Source organism: Rhamphochromis sp. 'chilingali', assembly GCF_963969265.1.
Source record: "Rhamphochromis sp. 'chilingali' genome assembly, chromosome: 12".
Taxonomy (NCBI): Eukaryota; Metazoa; Chordata; class Actinopteri; order Cichliformes; family Cichlidae; genus Rhamphochromis; species Rhamphochromis sp. 'chilingali'.
In genome coordinates this window covers 26,349,267-26,366,671 of record NC_137939.1, presented here as the reverse complement: position 1 = coordinate 26,366,671, position 17,405 = coordinate 26,349,267, and positions in this window count along the sequence as shown.

Below are 17,405 nucleotides of genomic sequence, written 5' to 3'. Positions count from 1 at the left end.
ACCTGTCCACAGCCTCAAACAGTCAGACTCCAAACTCCGCCATGGCCAAGACCAAAGAGCTTTCGAAGGACACCAGGAAAAGTATTGTAGACCTGCACCAGCCCGGGAAGAGTGAATCTACAATAGGCAAGCAGCTTGGTGTGAAAAAAATCAACTGTGGGAGCAATCATCAGAAAATGGAAGACATACCACTGATAACCTCCATCCCTCCCTCCAGGCCTGTCTGAAGTTTGCCAGAGAGCACATGGATGATACAGCAGAGGATTGGGAGAATGTCATGTGGTCAGATGAAACCAAAGTAGAACTTTTTGGTATAAACTCAACTCGTCGTGTTTGGAGGAAGAAGAATACTGAGTTGCATCCCAAGAACACCATACCTACTGTGAAGCATGGGGGTGGCAACATCATGCTATGGGGCTGTTTTTCTGCCAAGGGGACAGGACGACTGATCCGTGTTAAGGACAGAATGAATGGGGCCATGTATCGTGAGATTTTGAGCCAAAACCTCCTTCCATCAGTGAGAACTTTGAAGATGAAACGAGGCTGGGTCTTCCAACATGACAATGATCCAAAACACACCGCCCGGGCAACAAAGGAGTGGCTCCGTAAGAAGCATTTGAAAGTCCTGGAGTGGCCTAGCCAGTCTCCAGACCTCAACCCCATAGAAAATCTGTGGCTAGAGTTGAAAGTCCGTGTTGCTCAGCGACAGCCCCAAAACATCACTGCTTTCGAGAAGATCTGCATGGAGGAATGAGCCAAAATACCAGCTACTGTGTGTGCAAACCTGGTAAAGACCTATAGTAAATGTTTGACCTCTGTTATTGCCAACAAAGGTTATGTTACAAAGTATTGAGTTGTATTTTTGTTATTGACCAAATACTTATTTTCCACCCTGATTTACGAATAAATTCTTTACAAATCCTACCATGTGGATTCATGGATTTTTTTTTCACATTCTGTCTCTCACAGTTGAAGTGTACCTTTGGTGCAAATTACTGACCTCTGTCATCATTTTAGGTGGGGGAACTTGCACAATCGGTGGCTGACTAAATACTTTTTTGCCCCACTGTATACTGTAAAATCACAAAATACTTGCTATTCTAATTTTCCTGCCTGTGTCAAAAGGTCTATGTTCCTTATTACTTTACCCTAGAAACTTTTATTTTCTCACTGTAAAGTTATGATGACTTGCTTCAACCCCTTTTGTAATGTAAATTGTTACAATTCTGGTCTGTTTCCTTGACTTGTTTTGTATATGAAAATTTCTTTCAATAAAAAAAAAAAAAAAAAAAGCCCTTTGTTTGGCCTGCTAAAATGGCGCCCCGGCGGTCACGCCCCCTGCCGTGACATCACGCTCCAAAGCCCCATAGACAATAGAACCAAATTTTTAAAAAAAAGAATGTTGCTGTTACGTTATGTTATGACATCATCATGATGATCAAAGGCATTTCATATGGCTTTGATCTGTGAATCCTTAAATCCGGGTAAGAAGCCCAAGCTTTCATGCGGTTTACTTGTAACACTCGATATTGCAGCATTGAGAAAAATTTTAAAACAGTTGAATCTTTAAGACAGTCACTTCATCAACACTCTGACATGTCTCAGAGTAAACACGGCAAAAGCCAAAAAGCTTACGCTGGCTTTACTACAATGGACCACCAAAATCCAGAGACAAATTCTGATGAAACACATTTCCAGCTTCCACTCAAGAGGAAGCGAGGCCCGGATTATGTTGCACAGAATTGCAGAATTGCCGACAGCTGCTCTCCACCAAGGAAAAAAAGACGAATCTGTGAAGAAAAAACTGTGTTGAAAAGACGATACAGTCAGATTTCCAAAGGCAGCAAAAACAACTCTGAGAGCTACTCTCCAGAGAGAAAGAGGATGAGAATAGACACTGAGAAAAAAGAAACAGCAGTGACTCGGAGCATCCAAAAAAGTTCTTCTTCAAGGACTATCCAACTCCAAGTTCAGAAAAAGAACGATATGAACTTGAGTGATACCAAAAACTCTCAAAACATACCAAAAGACAACAAGAGGCCAGAACAAGCAGCAGTGACACAGAGCATCCAATAAAGTTCTTCGCCAAGGTCTCTCCAACACCAAGTTGAGAAAATGGACGTTACGACCTTGAGCGATACCAAAAGCTCTGAAATCACACTCAAATACAACAAGAGGCCAGAACAATCAGCAGTGACACAGAACAGCCAAAAAAGTTGGACGCCAAGATCTATTCAACACCAAGTTGAGAAAATGGACGTTACGACCTCAAGCGATGCCAAAAGCTCTGAAAACACTCCAAAATACAACAATAGGCCAGTACAAGCAGCAGTGACACAGAGAATGCAAAAAAGTTCTTCACCAAGGTCTCTCCAACACCAAGTTGAGAAAATGGACGTTACGACCTTGAGCAATACCAAAAGCTCTGAAATCACACTGAAATACAACAAAAGGCCAGAACAAGCAGCAGTGACAGAGAGCATCCAAAAAAGTTGGATGCCAAGGTCTATCCAACACCAAGTTGAGAAAATGGACGTTACGACCTTGAGCGATACCAAAAGCTCTGAAATCACACTCAAATACAACAAGAGGCCAGAACAATCAGTAGTGACATAGAACAGCCAAAAAAGTTGGACGCCAAGGTGTATTCAACACCATGTTGAGAAAATGGACGTTACGACCTCAAGCGATACCAAAAGCTCTGAAAACACTCCAAAATACAACAATAGGCCAGTACAAGCAGCAGTGACACAGAGCAGCCAAAAAAGTTGGACGCCAAGGTCTATCCAACACCATGTTGAGAAAATGGACGTTACGACCTCAAGCGATACCAAAAGCTCTGAAAACACTCCAAAATACAACAAGAGGCCAGTACATGCAGCAGTGACACAGAGCAGCCAAAAAAGTTGGACGCCAAGGTCTATCCAACACCAAGTTGAGAAAATGGACGTTACGACCTCGAGCGATACCAAAAGCTCTGAAAACACTCCAAAATACAGCAAGAGGCCAGAACAATCAGCAGTGACACAGAGCAGCCAAAAAAGTTGTTTGCCAAGGTCTATCCGCCTCCTAGTTAAGAAAATGAACAATATGACCTTGAGTGAAACCTCTGAAAACACACCAAACACACCAAAAGACAATAAGAGGCCATAAGAAGCAGTAGTGACACAGAGCGTCCAAAAAAGTCCCTGATCCAGGACTATCCAACTCCCAGGTCAGAAAACAAACAATACGGCCTTCGGCTAATGAAAATAAATAAAAAAAAAACAAACAAAAAACATCTCTTACTGCTCTGTTTATTTCTTTAAATGGGTTTGTTTGTTTGATTTCTTCATCAGAGAAAGTTCACAAAGACTTTGAACTACTTAAATCAAAGATTTCAGAGAACCTGATTAGGTCTTTCTTTGTTGTGTTGTGATGTTATCAACCAGTACTGTCCTAGATTGACCGTATTCTTAGTGAATTTAAAGGAAATAAATCTGCTCATATAGGCACCTAAGGCTCACCAATCTGGTTGGGTAGGGAGGACTGCATCAGAAGTCGGGCTTTCACAATAATTGGTGCTGAGACAGTCATTACTAAAAGTTAATTTGTACTCAATACAAAAAATGGCCAAAACATATATGTGCTAAAATACATTTCAAAATATGTTATAAATATATTCTAAAATGTATTTTAGCACATATATTTTTTGGCCATTTTTTGTATATTTTGACATATATTTCAAAATACAAATGAAAATTATATATATATATATATATATATATGTATATATATATATATATATATATATATATATATATATATATATATATATATATATATATATATATATATATAAATAAAAAACCAAACACCCAGCACGACCCTGCGGGCGGTTTATCCTTCAAGCTCGGGTCCTCTACCAGAGGCCTGGGAGCTTGAGGGTCCTGCGCAGTATCTTAGCTGTTCCCAGGACTGCGCTCTTCTGGACAGAGATCTCCGATGTTATTCCCGGGATCTGCTGGAGCCACTCGCCTAGCTTGGGAGTCACCGCACCTAGTGCTCCGATTACCACGGGGACCACTTTTACCTTCACCTTCCACATCCTCTCGAGCTCTTCTCTGAGCCCTTGGTATTTCTCCAGCTTCTCGTGTTCCTTCTTCCTGATATTGCTGTCATTCGGAACCGCTACATCGATCACTACGGCCGTCTTCTTCTGTTTGTCTACCACCACTATGTCCGGTTGGTTAGCCACCACCATTTTGTCTGTCTGTATCTGGAAGTCCCACAGGATCTTAGCTCGGTCATTCTCCACCACCCTTGGGGGCATCTCCCATTTTGACCTCGGGACTTCCAGGTTATACTCGGCACAGATGTTCCTGTACACTATGCCGGCCACTTGGTTATGGCGTTCCATGTATGCCTTGCCTGCTAGCATCTTGTACCCTGCTGTTATGTGCTGGATTGTCTCTGGGGCATCTTTACACAGCCTGCACCTGGGGTCTTGCCCGGTGTGATAGACCCCAGCCTCTATGGATCTTGTACTCAGAGCTTGTTCTTGTGCTGCCATGATTAGTGCCTCTGTCCTGTCTTTCAGTCCAGCTTTGTCCAGCCACTGGTAGGATTTCTGGATATCAGCCACCCCCTCTATCTGCCGGTGGTACATACCGTGAAGAGGCCTGTCCTTCCATGATGGTTCCTCGTCTCCCTCCTCTTTCTTGGGTTTCTGCTGCCTGAGGTATTCACTGAGCACTCGGTCAGTTGGGGCCATCTTCCAAATGTATTCTTGGATGTTCGTTGTCTCATCCTGGACTGTGGTGCTGACACTCACCAGTCCCCGGCCCCCTTCCTTCCACTTAGCGTACAGCCTCAGGGTGCTGGACTTGGGGTGAAACCCTCCATGCATGGTAAGGAGCTTTCTTGTCTTTATGTCAGTGGCTTCTATCTCCTCCTTTGGCCAGCCTATTACCCCAGCAGGGTACCTGATCACGGGCAGGGCGTACGTGTTGATGGCCCGGATCTTGTTCTTACCATTCAGCTGACTCCTCAGGACTTGCCTGACCCTCTGCAGGTACTTGGTGGTTGCAGCTTTTCTAGCGGCCTCTTCATTCAATTCAATTCAATTCAATTTTATTTATATAGCGCCAAATCACAACATAAGTCGCCTCAAGGCGCTTTATAGATACAGAGAAAAACCCAACAATCATATGACCCCCTATGAGCAAGCACTTTGGCAACAGTGGGAAGGAAAAACTCCCTTTTAACAGGAAGAAACCTCCGGCAGAACCAGGCTCAGGGAGGGGCGGCCATCTGCTGCGACCGGTTGGGGTGAGAGAAGGAAGACAGGATAAAAGACATGCTGTGGAAGAGAGACAGAGGTTAATAACAGATATGATTCAATGCAGAGAGGTCTGTTAATACATAGTGAGTGAGAAAGGTGACTGGAAAGGAAAAACTCAATGCATCATGGGAATCCCCCGGCAGCCTATGTCTATTGCAGCATAACTAAGGGAGGATTCAGGGTCACCTGATCCAGCCCTAACTATATGCTTTAGCAAAAAGGAAAGTTTTAAGCCTAATCTTGAAAGTAGAGATAGTGTCTGTCTCCTGAATCCAAACTGGAAGCTGGTTCCACAGAAGAGGGGCCTGAAAATTGAAGGCTCTCCCTCCCATTCTACTTTTAAATACTCTAGGAACAACAAGTAGGCCTGCAGAGCGAGAGCGAAGTGCTCTAATAGGGTGATATGGTACTACAAGGTCATTAAGATAAGATGGGGCCTGATTATTTAAGACCTTGTATGTGAGGAGCAGGATTTTGAATTCAATTCTGGATTTAACAGGAAGCCAATGAAGGGAAGCCAAAACAGGAGAAATATGCTCTCTCTTTCTAGTCCCTGACAGTACTCTTGCTGCAGCATTTTGGATTAGCTGAAGGCTTTTCAGTGAGTTTTTTGGACATCCTGATAATAATGAATTACAATAGTCCAGCCTGGAAGTAATAAATGCATGAACTAGTTTTTCAGCGTCACTCTGAGACAGGATATTTCTAAGATGTGTTGCGCAAATGGAAGAACGCAGTCTTACATATTTGTTTAATATGTGCATTGAAGGACATGTCCTGGTCAAAAATGACTCCAAGGTTCCTCACAGCGTTACTGGAGGCCAAGGTAATGCCATCCAGAGTAAGAATCTGGTTAGATACCATATTTCTAGGCTTTTCAGGGCCGAGTACAATAACCTCATGGTTCCCATTCGCCTGCGGGATCCCCAGGTACTTGTAACTGTCCTCTATGTCTGCAATGTTGCCTTCTGGTAGTTCAATCCCCTCAGTTCTGACTACCTTCCCTCTCTTTGTTACCATCCGACTACACTTCTCCAGTCCGAACGACATTCCAATGTCATTGCTGTATAGCCTGGTAGTGTGGATCAGTGAATCGATGTCTCGTTCACTCTTGGCATACAGCTTGATGTCATCCATGTACAGGAGGTGGCTGATAACTGCTCCGTTACGTAGTCGGTATCCGTAGCCAGTCTTGTTAATGATCTCACTGAGGGGGTTCAGGCCTATGCAGAACAGCAGTGGGGACAGAGCATCTCCTTGGTAGATCCCGCACTTGATGGTGACTTGTGCTATGGGCTTGGAGTTGGCCTCTAGTGTTGTACGCCACATCCCCATTGAGTTCCTGATGAAGGCTCTTAGGGTCCCATTGATCTTGTACAATTCTAGGCATTCCAGTATCCAGCTGTGGGGCATTGAGTCATAGGCCTTCTTGTAATCGATCCAGGCAGTGCACAGGTTGGTCAGTCTGGTCTTGCAGTCTCGGCTGACTGTTCTGTCTACCAGTAGCTGGTGTTTTGCGCCTCTGGTATTCTTGCCAATTCCTTTGTGTGTCCCGCTCATGTATTGACCCATGTGCCTGTTCATCTTAGCCGATATGATGCCTGACAGGAGCTTCCACGTGGTAATGAGGCAGGTTATTGGTCGGTAGTTGGAGGGGACCGGTCCCTTCTTGGGGTCCTTGGGGATCACGACCGTCCGACCTTCGGTTAGCCATTCCGGGTGTCTCTCGTTAACTAGCAGCTGGTTCATTTGTGCTGCCAGATGCTCGTGGAGTGCAGTCAGCTTCTTTAGCCAGTAGGCGTGAACCATGTCGGGCCCTGGTGCTGTCCAACTCTTCATACTGGAGACCCTTTCTTGGATATCTGCCACTGTGATGGTTACTGGACCCTGTTCAGGGAGGTCGCTGTGGTCTGCCCTCAGATCCACTAGCCACTGAGCATTGCCGTTATGGGTTGCGTCCTTCTCCCATATGCTCTTCCAGTATTGCTCCGTCTCCAGCCTTGGTGGTGCTGTTCTCTTATTATTATTATTGTTCCCTTGCCACTGAGAGTACACCTTTGCTGGTTCTGTGGAGAACAGCTGGTTTATTCTCCTGCCTTCTATCTCTCTGGTGTACCTCCTCAAGCGGCTGGCCAAGGCTGTGAGTCTTTGCTTGGCAGTTTCCAAGGCCTCAGGTATGGACAGCTTGCTGTATTTCTTATGCACCTTCTTTGTCGCACCTTTCTGCAACTCCATTAGTTGGCTAACCTCCCTCCGTGCTACTTTGATCTTGCCCTCTAGCCTCCTTCTCCATGGAGGGTACTGCCCCTTGTGGCTGTTCAACTTGTAGCCAAGCATCTCACTGATCACTGCTGCCGTATTGTAGATCAGCTTGTTAGTGTCGGTAATCATGGTTGTAGGGGTTACTTGCGTAGTAGCATTCCAACAACGCCCTGTTTTCGTCTCTTGCCCACCGATGCCTTCTTGTTCCAGTAGCCGACTTTTCGTCAGGGTGCCCTGGTTCCTCAACACCTGACGCGGACCTTGTTGATCCGGGCGACGTCCGAGCTGGCATGCCTTCATATTTATCTGTCTCGCTCATGTCTGTGGTAGGCTTGCTTAGCATAGGGGGTCTAGCCTTAGGACCCTTACTGGATACAGACGCCCCAGGTAGGAATCGAACTTGCGATCCTCTGTTCCAAAGGATAGCGTAGTGGTTATATAAACAACACCCAGCACGCCCCTGCGGGCGGTTTATCCTTCAAGCTCGGGTCCTCTACCAGAGGATCTGCTGGAGCCACTCGCCTAGCTTGGGAGTCACCGCACCTAGTGCTCCGATTACCACGGGGACCACCGTTACCTTCACCCTCCACATCCTCTCGAGCTCTTCTCTGAGCCCTTGGTATTTCTCCAGCTTCTCGTGTTCCTTCTTCCTGATATTGCTGTCATTCGGAACCGCTACATTGATCACTACGGCCGTCTTCTTCTGTTTATCTACCACCACTATGTCCGGTTGGTTAGCCACCACCAATTTGTCCGTCTGTATCTGGAAGTCCCACAGGATCTTAGCTCGGTCATTCTCCACCACCCTTGGGGGCATCTCCCATTTTGACCTCGGGACTTCCAGGTTATACTCGGCACAGATGTTCCTGTACACTATACCGGCCACTTGGTTATGGCGTTCCATGTATGCCTTGCCTGCTAGCATCTTGTACCCTGCTGTTATGTGCTGGATTGTCTCTGGGGCATCTTTACACAGCCTGCACCTGGGGTCTTGCCATTTATATATATATATATATATATATATATATATATATATATATATATATATATATATATATATATATATATGTCATATATACAAGAGACAAAAACAGGGCGTTGTTGGAATGCTACTACGCAAGTAACCCCAAGCTTGAAACCTGGATCCCCCGTAGCCGGTTACCAAGATTACGTGAAGTACCCTCAGAAGGTCTGCTAGATGATGTTAATGCAGCACTACGGACAATACCTACAACCACGATTACCGACACTAATAAGCTGATCTACAATACGGCAGCAGTGATCAGTGAGATGCTTGGCTACAAGTTGAACAGCCACAAGGGGCAGTACCCTCCATGGAGAAGGAGGCTAGAGGGCAAGATCAAAGTAGCACGGAGGGAGGTTAGCCAACTAACGGAGTTGCAGAAAGGTGCGACAAAGAAGGTGCATAAGAAATACAGCAAGCTGTCCATACCTGAGGCCTTGGAAACTGCCAAGCAAAGACTCACAGCCTTGGCCAGCCGCTTGAGGAGGTACACCAGAGAGATAGAAGGCAGGAGAATAAACCAAATGTTCTCCACGGAACCAGCAAAGGTGTACTCTCAGTGGCAAGGGAACAATAATAATAAGAGAACAGCACCACCAAGGCTGGAGACGGAGCAATACTGGAAGAGCATATGGGAGAAGGACGCAACCCATAACGGCAATGCTCAGTGGCTAGTGGATCTGAGGGCAGACCACAGCGATCTCCCTGAACAGGGTCCAATAACCATCACAGTGGCAGATATCCAAGAAAGGGTCTCCAGTATGAAGAGTTGGACAGCACCAGGGCCCGACATGGTTCACGCCTACTGGCTAAAGAAGCTGACTGCACTCCACGAGCGTCTGGCAGCACAAATGAACCAGCTGCTAGTTAACGAGAGACACCCGGAATGGCTAACCGAAGGTCGGACGGTCCTGATCCCCAAGGACCCCAAGAAGGGACCGGTCCCCTCCAACTACCGACCAATAACCTGCCTCAGTACTACATGGAAGCTCCTGTCAGGCATCATATCGGCTAAGATGAACAGGCACATGGGTCAATACATGAGCGGGACACACAAAGGAATTGGCAAGAATACCAGAGGCGCAAAACACCAGCTACTGGTAGACAGAACAGTCAGCCGAGACTGCAAGACCAGACTGACCAACCTGTGCACTGCCTGGATTGATTACAAGAAGGCCTATGACTCAATGCCCCACAGCTGGATACTGGAATGCCTAGAATTGTACAAGATCAATGGGACCCTAAGAGCCTTCATCAGGAACTCAATGGGGATGTGGCGTACAACACTAGAGGCCAACTCCAAGCCCATAGCACAAGTCACCATCAAGTGCGGGATCTACCAAGGAGATGCTCTGTCCCCACTGCTGTTCTGCATAGGCCTGAACCCCCTCAGTGAGATCATTAACAAGACTGGCTACGGATACCGACTACGGAACGGAGCAGTTGTCAGCCACCTCCTGTACATGGATGACATCAAGCTGTATGCCAAGAGTGAACGAGACATCGATTCACTGATCCACACTACCAGGCTATACAGCAATGACATTGGAATGTCGTTCGGACTGGAGAAGTGTAGTCGGATGGTAACAAAGAGAGGGAAGGTAGTCAGAACTGAGGGGATTGAACTACCAGAAGGCAACATTGCAGACATAGAGGACAGTTACAAGTACCTGGGGATCCCGCAGGCAAATGGGAACCACGAAGAGGCCGCTAGAAAGGCTGCAACCACCAAGTACCTGCAGAGGGTCAGGCAAGTCCTGAGGAGTCAGCTGAATGGTAAGAACAAGATCCGGGCCATCAACACATACGCCCTGCCCGTGATCAGGTACCCTGCTGGGGTAATAGGCTGGCCAAAGGAGGAGATAGAAGCCACTGACATAAAGACAAGAAAGCTCCTGACCATGCATGGAGGGTTTCACCCCAAGTCCAGCACCCTGAGGCTGTACGCTAAGCGGAAGGAAGGGGGCCGGGGACTGGTGAGTGTCAGCACCACAGTCCAGGATGAGACAAGGAACATCCAAGAATACATTGGGAAGATGGCCCCAACTGACCGAGTGCTCAGTGAATACCTCAGGCAGCAGAAACCCAAGAAAGAGGAGGGAGACGAGGAACCATCATGGAAGAACAGGCCCCTGCACGGTATGTACCACCGGCAGATAGAGGAGGTGGCTGATATCCAGAAATCCTACCAGTGGCTGGACAAAGCTGGACTGAAAGACAGCACAGAGGCACTAATCATGGCAGCACAAGAACAAGCTCTGAGTACAAGATCCATAGAGGCTGGGGTCTATCACACCAGGCAAGACCCCAGGTGCAGGCTGTGTAAAGATGCCCCAGAGACAATCCAGCACATAACAGCAGGGTGCAAGATGCTAGCAGGCAAGGCATACATGGAACGCCTTAACCAAGTGGCCGGCATAGTGTACAGGAACATCTGTGCCGAGTATAACCTGGAAGTCCCGAGGTCAAAATGGGAGATGCCCCCAAGGGTGGTGGAGAATGACCGAGCTAAGATCCTGTGGGACTTCCAGATACAGACGGACAAAATGGTGGTGGCTAACCAACCGGACATAGTGGTGGTAGACAAACAGAAGAAGACGGCCGTAGTGATCGATGTAGCGGTTCCGAATGACAGCAATATCAGGAAGAAGGAACACGAGAAGCTGGAGAAATACCAAGGGCTCAGAGAAGAGCTCGAGAGGATGTGGAGGGTGAAGGTAACGGTGGTCCCCGTGGTAATCGGAGCACTAGGTGCGGTGACTCCCAAGCTAGGCGAGTGGCTCCAGCAGATCCCGGGAATAACATCGGAGATCTCTGTCCAGAAGAGCGCAGTCCTGGGAACAGCTAAGAAACTGCGCAGGACCCTCAAGCTCCCAGGCCTCTGGTAGAGGACCCGAGCTTGAAGGATAAACCGCCCGCAGGGGCGTGCTGGGTGTTTTTTTATATATTACCCTTCATATATTTCAATCTAAGTAAACACATTCACATGTAACAACTGAAAAAAATCTTTATTTGATGTCTAAAACATACATATCAATCAAGCAAGGAACATATATTTTATAATATTATTTTCATAACATACTTAAACATTCTAAAACAAACACACACACACACACACACACACACAGAGATGTGTGTGTGTGTGTGTGTGTGTGTGTGTGTGTGTGTGTGTGTGTGTGTGTGTGTGTGTGTGTGTGTGCGCGCGCGCAAGTGCGAGACAAGGGGATTTGGCAGACGCACAAGAGCCTGGCTGGAGCAGCCACATCTTAATGGAATCTGGGAAACACAAGGCTTTGGTATGCTAACGCCAGTGTCACTTAGCTGTCAGACCCACGCACAGGGGGCAGCTCTTAAGATCTCAAGAACTGTTTTGGCATTCACACACACGGGCATTCGTTATGATTCTTTTGAGTGTTGTGCCATTCAAAGGTTTTGCTCTCATCTGTTAGTGTCTTCACCTAACTATCTATACATACACACACAAACACACACACAGCTTTATGTGTGTGATCTATGTGCTGACACCATGCATTCAGGGGCCCATCGTCTCATATCTGGTTAAATCACATGTTTGAAAAATGGAGAGCAGTGCCTTACAGGGTGCACAGCCTGTGCGTGCGTGTGTGTGTGTGTTTGAGCCGCTGCCTGCACGACAGCAAGAAGCAGCAGAATAGAGAAAGCAACAGCACCCATGTGTGGCTGTCGCATGGATTTGTAACATTCTTTGGTATTACATAACAGTCTGTTACAGATTCAGGTATGAGCCTTACTCCGGCATATGAGGAACCCGCTCCCCTTCGCCCTGTTTGACGTGCTTTTCTCTCATCACGCTCCCACTTCTTCTGTCTCTTCTCCGGGTCACCAAGAGGACAAACCTTTGTGTAATCCTGCTTCCCAAGGGACGACAGAGGATCCAGCTGCTACTGGACACCAGAGTTCAAATTTACACTGCTGCAGTTTTTAACTTTTTTAAATTATTATTTATGTATTTATTTTTTGCTCTTTTCAAGCTCACTGTTTGTTCCACGTGCAAGCCTGCGAGCAGCATGTGAGCCACGATGTCGCCTCTGCAACTCCTGTTATGTCTTTCCTGTCAGGAAACAAGACACGCAGCTGAGAGACAAGATGGCTGTAAACACATCTGTTTCCACTTCTCACATTATTCATCCCCCTTGACACTGTTGTGCTTTCTGTCTCAGTGTCCATCCCTTGCACTCCTGTCTGCCCTGCCCTTGTCACATCCCTGTCTATCAGCGTGAGTATTCCACCTCAGCGAGCCGGGCCCTTTCTCTCACCTCACCTCCTCCCAGTGTGGTCATGACTCCACTCTTTTCTGCTTTGTTCACATTTCCCGCTTTTTCCATGATTTTTTCATTTCTCATATCTGCCTGTCCATATTACATATACAGTGGGGTGCAAAGGTTTGGGCAACCTTGTTAATAGTTATTATTTTCCTCTGTAAATCGTTGGTTGTTACGATAAAAAAATGTCAGTTAAATATATCATACAGGAGACACACAGTGATATTTGAGAAGTGAAATTAAGTTTATTGGATTTACAGAAAGTGTGCAATAATTGTTTAAACAAAATCAGGCAGGTGCATAAATTTGGGCACCACAAAAAAGAAACGAAATCAATATTTGGTAGATCTGCCTTTTGCAGAAATTACAGCCTCTAAACACTTCCTGTAGGTTCCAATGAGAGTCTGGATGTGGTTGAAGGTATTTTGGACCATTCCTCTTTACAAAACATCTCTGGTTCATTCAGGTTTGATGGCTTCCGAGCATGGACCTCTCTTTAACTCACACAACAGATTTTCAATAATATTCAGGTCTGGGGACTGAGATTCCAGAACGTTGTACTTATTCCTCTGCATGAATGCCTTAGTGGATTTTGAGCAGTGTTTCGGGTCGTTGTCTTGTTGAAAGATCCAGCCCCGGCGCAGCTTCAGTTTTGTCACTGATTCCTGGACATTGGTCTCCAGAATCTGCTGATACTGAGTGGAATCCATGTGTCCCTCAACTTGGACAAGATTCCCAGTCCCTGCACTGGCCACACAGCCCCACAGCATGATGGAACCACCACCATATTTTACTGTAGGTAGCAGGTGTTTTCTTGGAATGCTGTGTTCTTTTTCCTCCATGCATAACGCCCCTTGTTATGGCCAAATAACTCAATTTTAGTTTCATTAGTCCACAGCACCTTATTCCAGAATAAAGCTAGCTTGTCCAAATGTGCTTTAGCATACCTTAAGCGGCTCTGTTTGTTCTGTGGGTGGAGAAAAGGCTTCTTCTGAATCAAAGGAGCTTGCAAAGAAAAGCGTCTGGACTTCTTTAAGTTGCTTGAAGATGTTTCACCTCTCATCCGAGAAGCTTCTTCAGTTCTAAGGTCAAATGGTGGGGAGTCCCAGATTTAAACCTAGTGGGAGTGTCTCCCCACAGAGGGACAAAAGGACCCCCTAATGATCCTCTAATCACCTGAGCCAAGGTGTGAAACTGGGTGTGGGTCCCAATCAGCCAGGGTTTCGGATGAGCTCATTGTGAAACCTGGCCCCACCTTATCATGCGAATTCCTGAGGTCAGATGGCCCAGGATGTGAGTGGGCGTTAAGGCGTCTGGGGAGGGAACTCAAAACTGGATTATAGATGGCAGAGAGTTGGCCACCAGCGTGTTGCTGGGTCTAAACATCCCGGTGCATTTCAGATCTAGCAACACGCTCAGACAAAAACTGGTTCACCCGAAAGACAAAACTCCAAAACACAGACTTAACAATGTGGTGTATGCTGTACAGTGCAGCGAGGAATGCCCAGACCTCTACATTGGAGAGACCAAACAGCCACTTCACAAGCGCATGGCACAACACAGAAGAGCCACCTCCACAGGACAAGACTCAGCGGTCCATCTGCATCTTAAGGATAAAGGACACTCTTTCGAGGATGCCAATGTTCACATTTTGGACAGAGAGGACAGATGGTTTGAAAGAGGAGTGAAAGAAGCCATCTATGTCCACTGTGAGCGACCATCTTTGAACAGAGGCGGGGGTTTACGACACCAACTCTCTGCCATCTATAATCCAGTTTTGAGATCCCTCCCCAGACGCCTTAACGCCCACTCACATCCTGGGCCATCTGATCTCAGGAATTCGCATGATAAGGTGGGGCCAGGTTTCACAATGAACTCACCCGAAACTCTGGCTGATTGGGACCCACACCCAGTTTCACACCTTGGCTCAGGCGATTAGAGGATCATCAGGGGGTCCTTTTGTCCCTCTTTGGGGGGGAAACTCATCTGGGACTCCCCACCATTTGACCTTAGAACTGAAGTCGCTTCTGTCTATCCGAGATTTTTCTTAGTCTGCCACTTTGAGCCTTAACTTGAACTGAGCCTGTGATCTTCCATTTTCTCAATATGTTCCTAACTGTGGAAACAGACAGCTTAAATCTCAGAGCAGCTTTCTGTATCCTTCCCCTAAACCATGATGGTGAACAATCTTTGTCTTCAGGTCATTTGAGAGTTGTTTTGAGACCCCCATGTTGCTACTCTTCAGAGAAAATTAAAAGAGGAGGGAAGCTTACAATTACAACATAAATACTCTTTCTCATTATTGGATTCACCTGTGTATGTAGGTCAGGGGTCACTGAGCTTACCAAGCCAATTCGAGTTCCAATAATTAGTTCTAAAGGTTTTGGAATCAATAAACAGTGCCCAAATTTATGCATCTGCCTGATTTTGTTTAAACAATTATTGCACACTTTCTGTAAATCCAATAAACTTCATTTCACTTCTCAAATATCACTGTGTGTCTCCTATATGATATATTTAACTGACATTTTTTATTGTAACAACCAAGGATTTATAGAGGAAAAATAATGACTATTAACAAGGTTGCCCAAACTTTCGCATCCCACTGTATAGTACTTTGCAAAAGTCTTGAGCCACCCTTTATTTCTTTATATTTTCCTGGGGAACTGTGAAACAGTTTTAACAGAAACGTGTGCAAAAACATAAATGGAAATAAGTCAATATTCTGTAAGACCACCTTCAGTCTCCAACACAGCCTGAACCCTCCTTGGCAAGCTTTCTTCAGGAATAATTCTTCAAGACTTCCTGAAGCACATTCAAGGCTCTTCTTTAGATAATGAGAGCCTTTTTATCCATTCTCAGCTTAATAGACCCTGCTAAGTAGCCACTCACTGTTGTACCTCTTTTATGATCTCTTCCATACATAGTGGTGATGTTTGAACCAAAAATGTCGAATTTGGATTCAGTTCTCCATGAGACCTGCTGTCACTGGTTTTCAGTTGAGTTCCTATGTAATGTGGCTGTTTCACTTCCTTTGAATGGCTTCCTGACAGAAACAACCTTCCACAGAGGCCATTACTCACAAGGCTTCAGTGAACAGATGCGTCTCTGGGGTCCTTACAAGAATTTTTCCAATTTCACGCTGTGATATCTTTGATATTTTATGTAGATTCAACTAAAGAAAAGGAAACAAATGATTTTAATTGCATTTTTTTTTTTTTTAAAGACTGTCAGAAAGCCTGGAGAACTTGCTCAAGACCACTTACAATATTTTCAAGGGAGTCTGGCTTCTGACTCACATCATGTACATATTTGGCTTTGGCTTTGACGTACGGCCACTCTGTCTGCACTGTATTGCTCCTGAAGCATTTTTTAAAAACTTTTAAAAAATCTAGCTTCTGGATTTTCTTATGCTGTGATTGCTCCATCCTGTTCTGGTTACTGTAAGATGTTATCTTTAAAAACTATGTGCTGACAGCGTACAGAAGGTCTGCTGACGACGCTTCAGTGGAGCAAGGTCAGCAGACCTTTTTACAGTTGATCTTTCCCAGCTTTATTCATTCATTGTGATTAAGTGTCACCTGATCTTAAAGTCTGCCAGACTCTTCACCAAGTGACTTTATTTGTTATCTGACTGCCGTGCAGCACCACAGTCTTGTGAACTGATTTGTTTTGCAGCTTTAGCACATCGTTCTCAAACTATTTCAGTCACGTCCGTATCAAATGAGCTCAGACTTTCATGCATCGGCTTGGTTAAGTCAGCGGGGTTGAACAGCTTACTCTGCTTAGTCAAGCATCAGATTCTTCAATCCTATATGCTTCACTGCAAATAATGATATATTTCTGGTCCCCATTACATGCTGGCAGCTACTTAATCACGGAGGGATGTTACTGTCTTTAACTATGTGCTGACTCTGTAAAACCTGCAGTGCAGCGAGCATATTGACTTAGTTGTAATTCAAATTATTTTTGCTGTTTTAATTATGTGGTAACATTTTAAAAAAACAAACAAACTCTTAGAAGGAGGAAGTTTACTGATCTGTGAAGTGGACAGTTTAATGCAGTTTCAGCTTTTGTTTGCTGGTTACACACCCTTTTAATGAAGGACACAAACAGACTGTAGAAGAGTACAATGTTTTTCAGATCTTTTTAAAGAATATTGGGGTGAAACGGATAAAATCTTGTCAGGTACATTTTTATTGCCCTCTTCAGAGTAATGGGCTAGAACTGGCTGTGAAAAAAAAATCATTATTCCAGTGTTACATCAGATTTTTATGAAGGTGTAGATTAAAAAAAATCATTAGGAATGCTTTCTACTGTGAAAGTTGTCATAACATACTTTATTTTTACAGGAATGGCTACACGTTAAGAAACAACAAAAACAAGAAGGCCAAAAGGTTTCCAAGGTATTGATGGGAGAGACCTAGATGATGTTGTTTCTGCTAAACCACAGCACAGTGTGACTCAGTGGGGTCAAGGTAGCTCACTGAAGCTG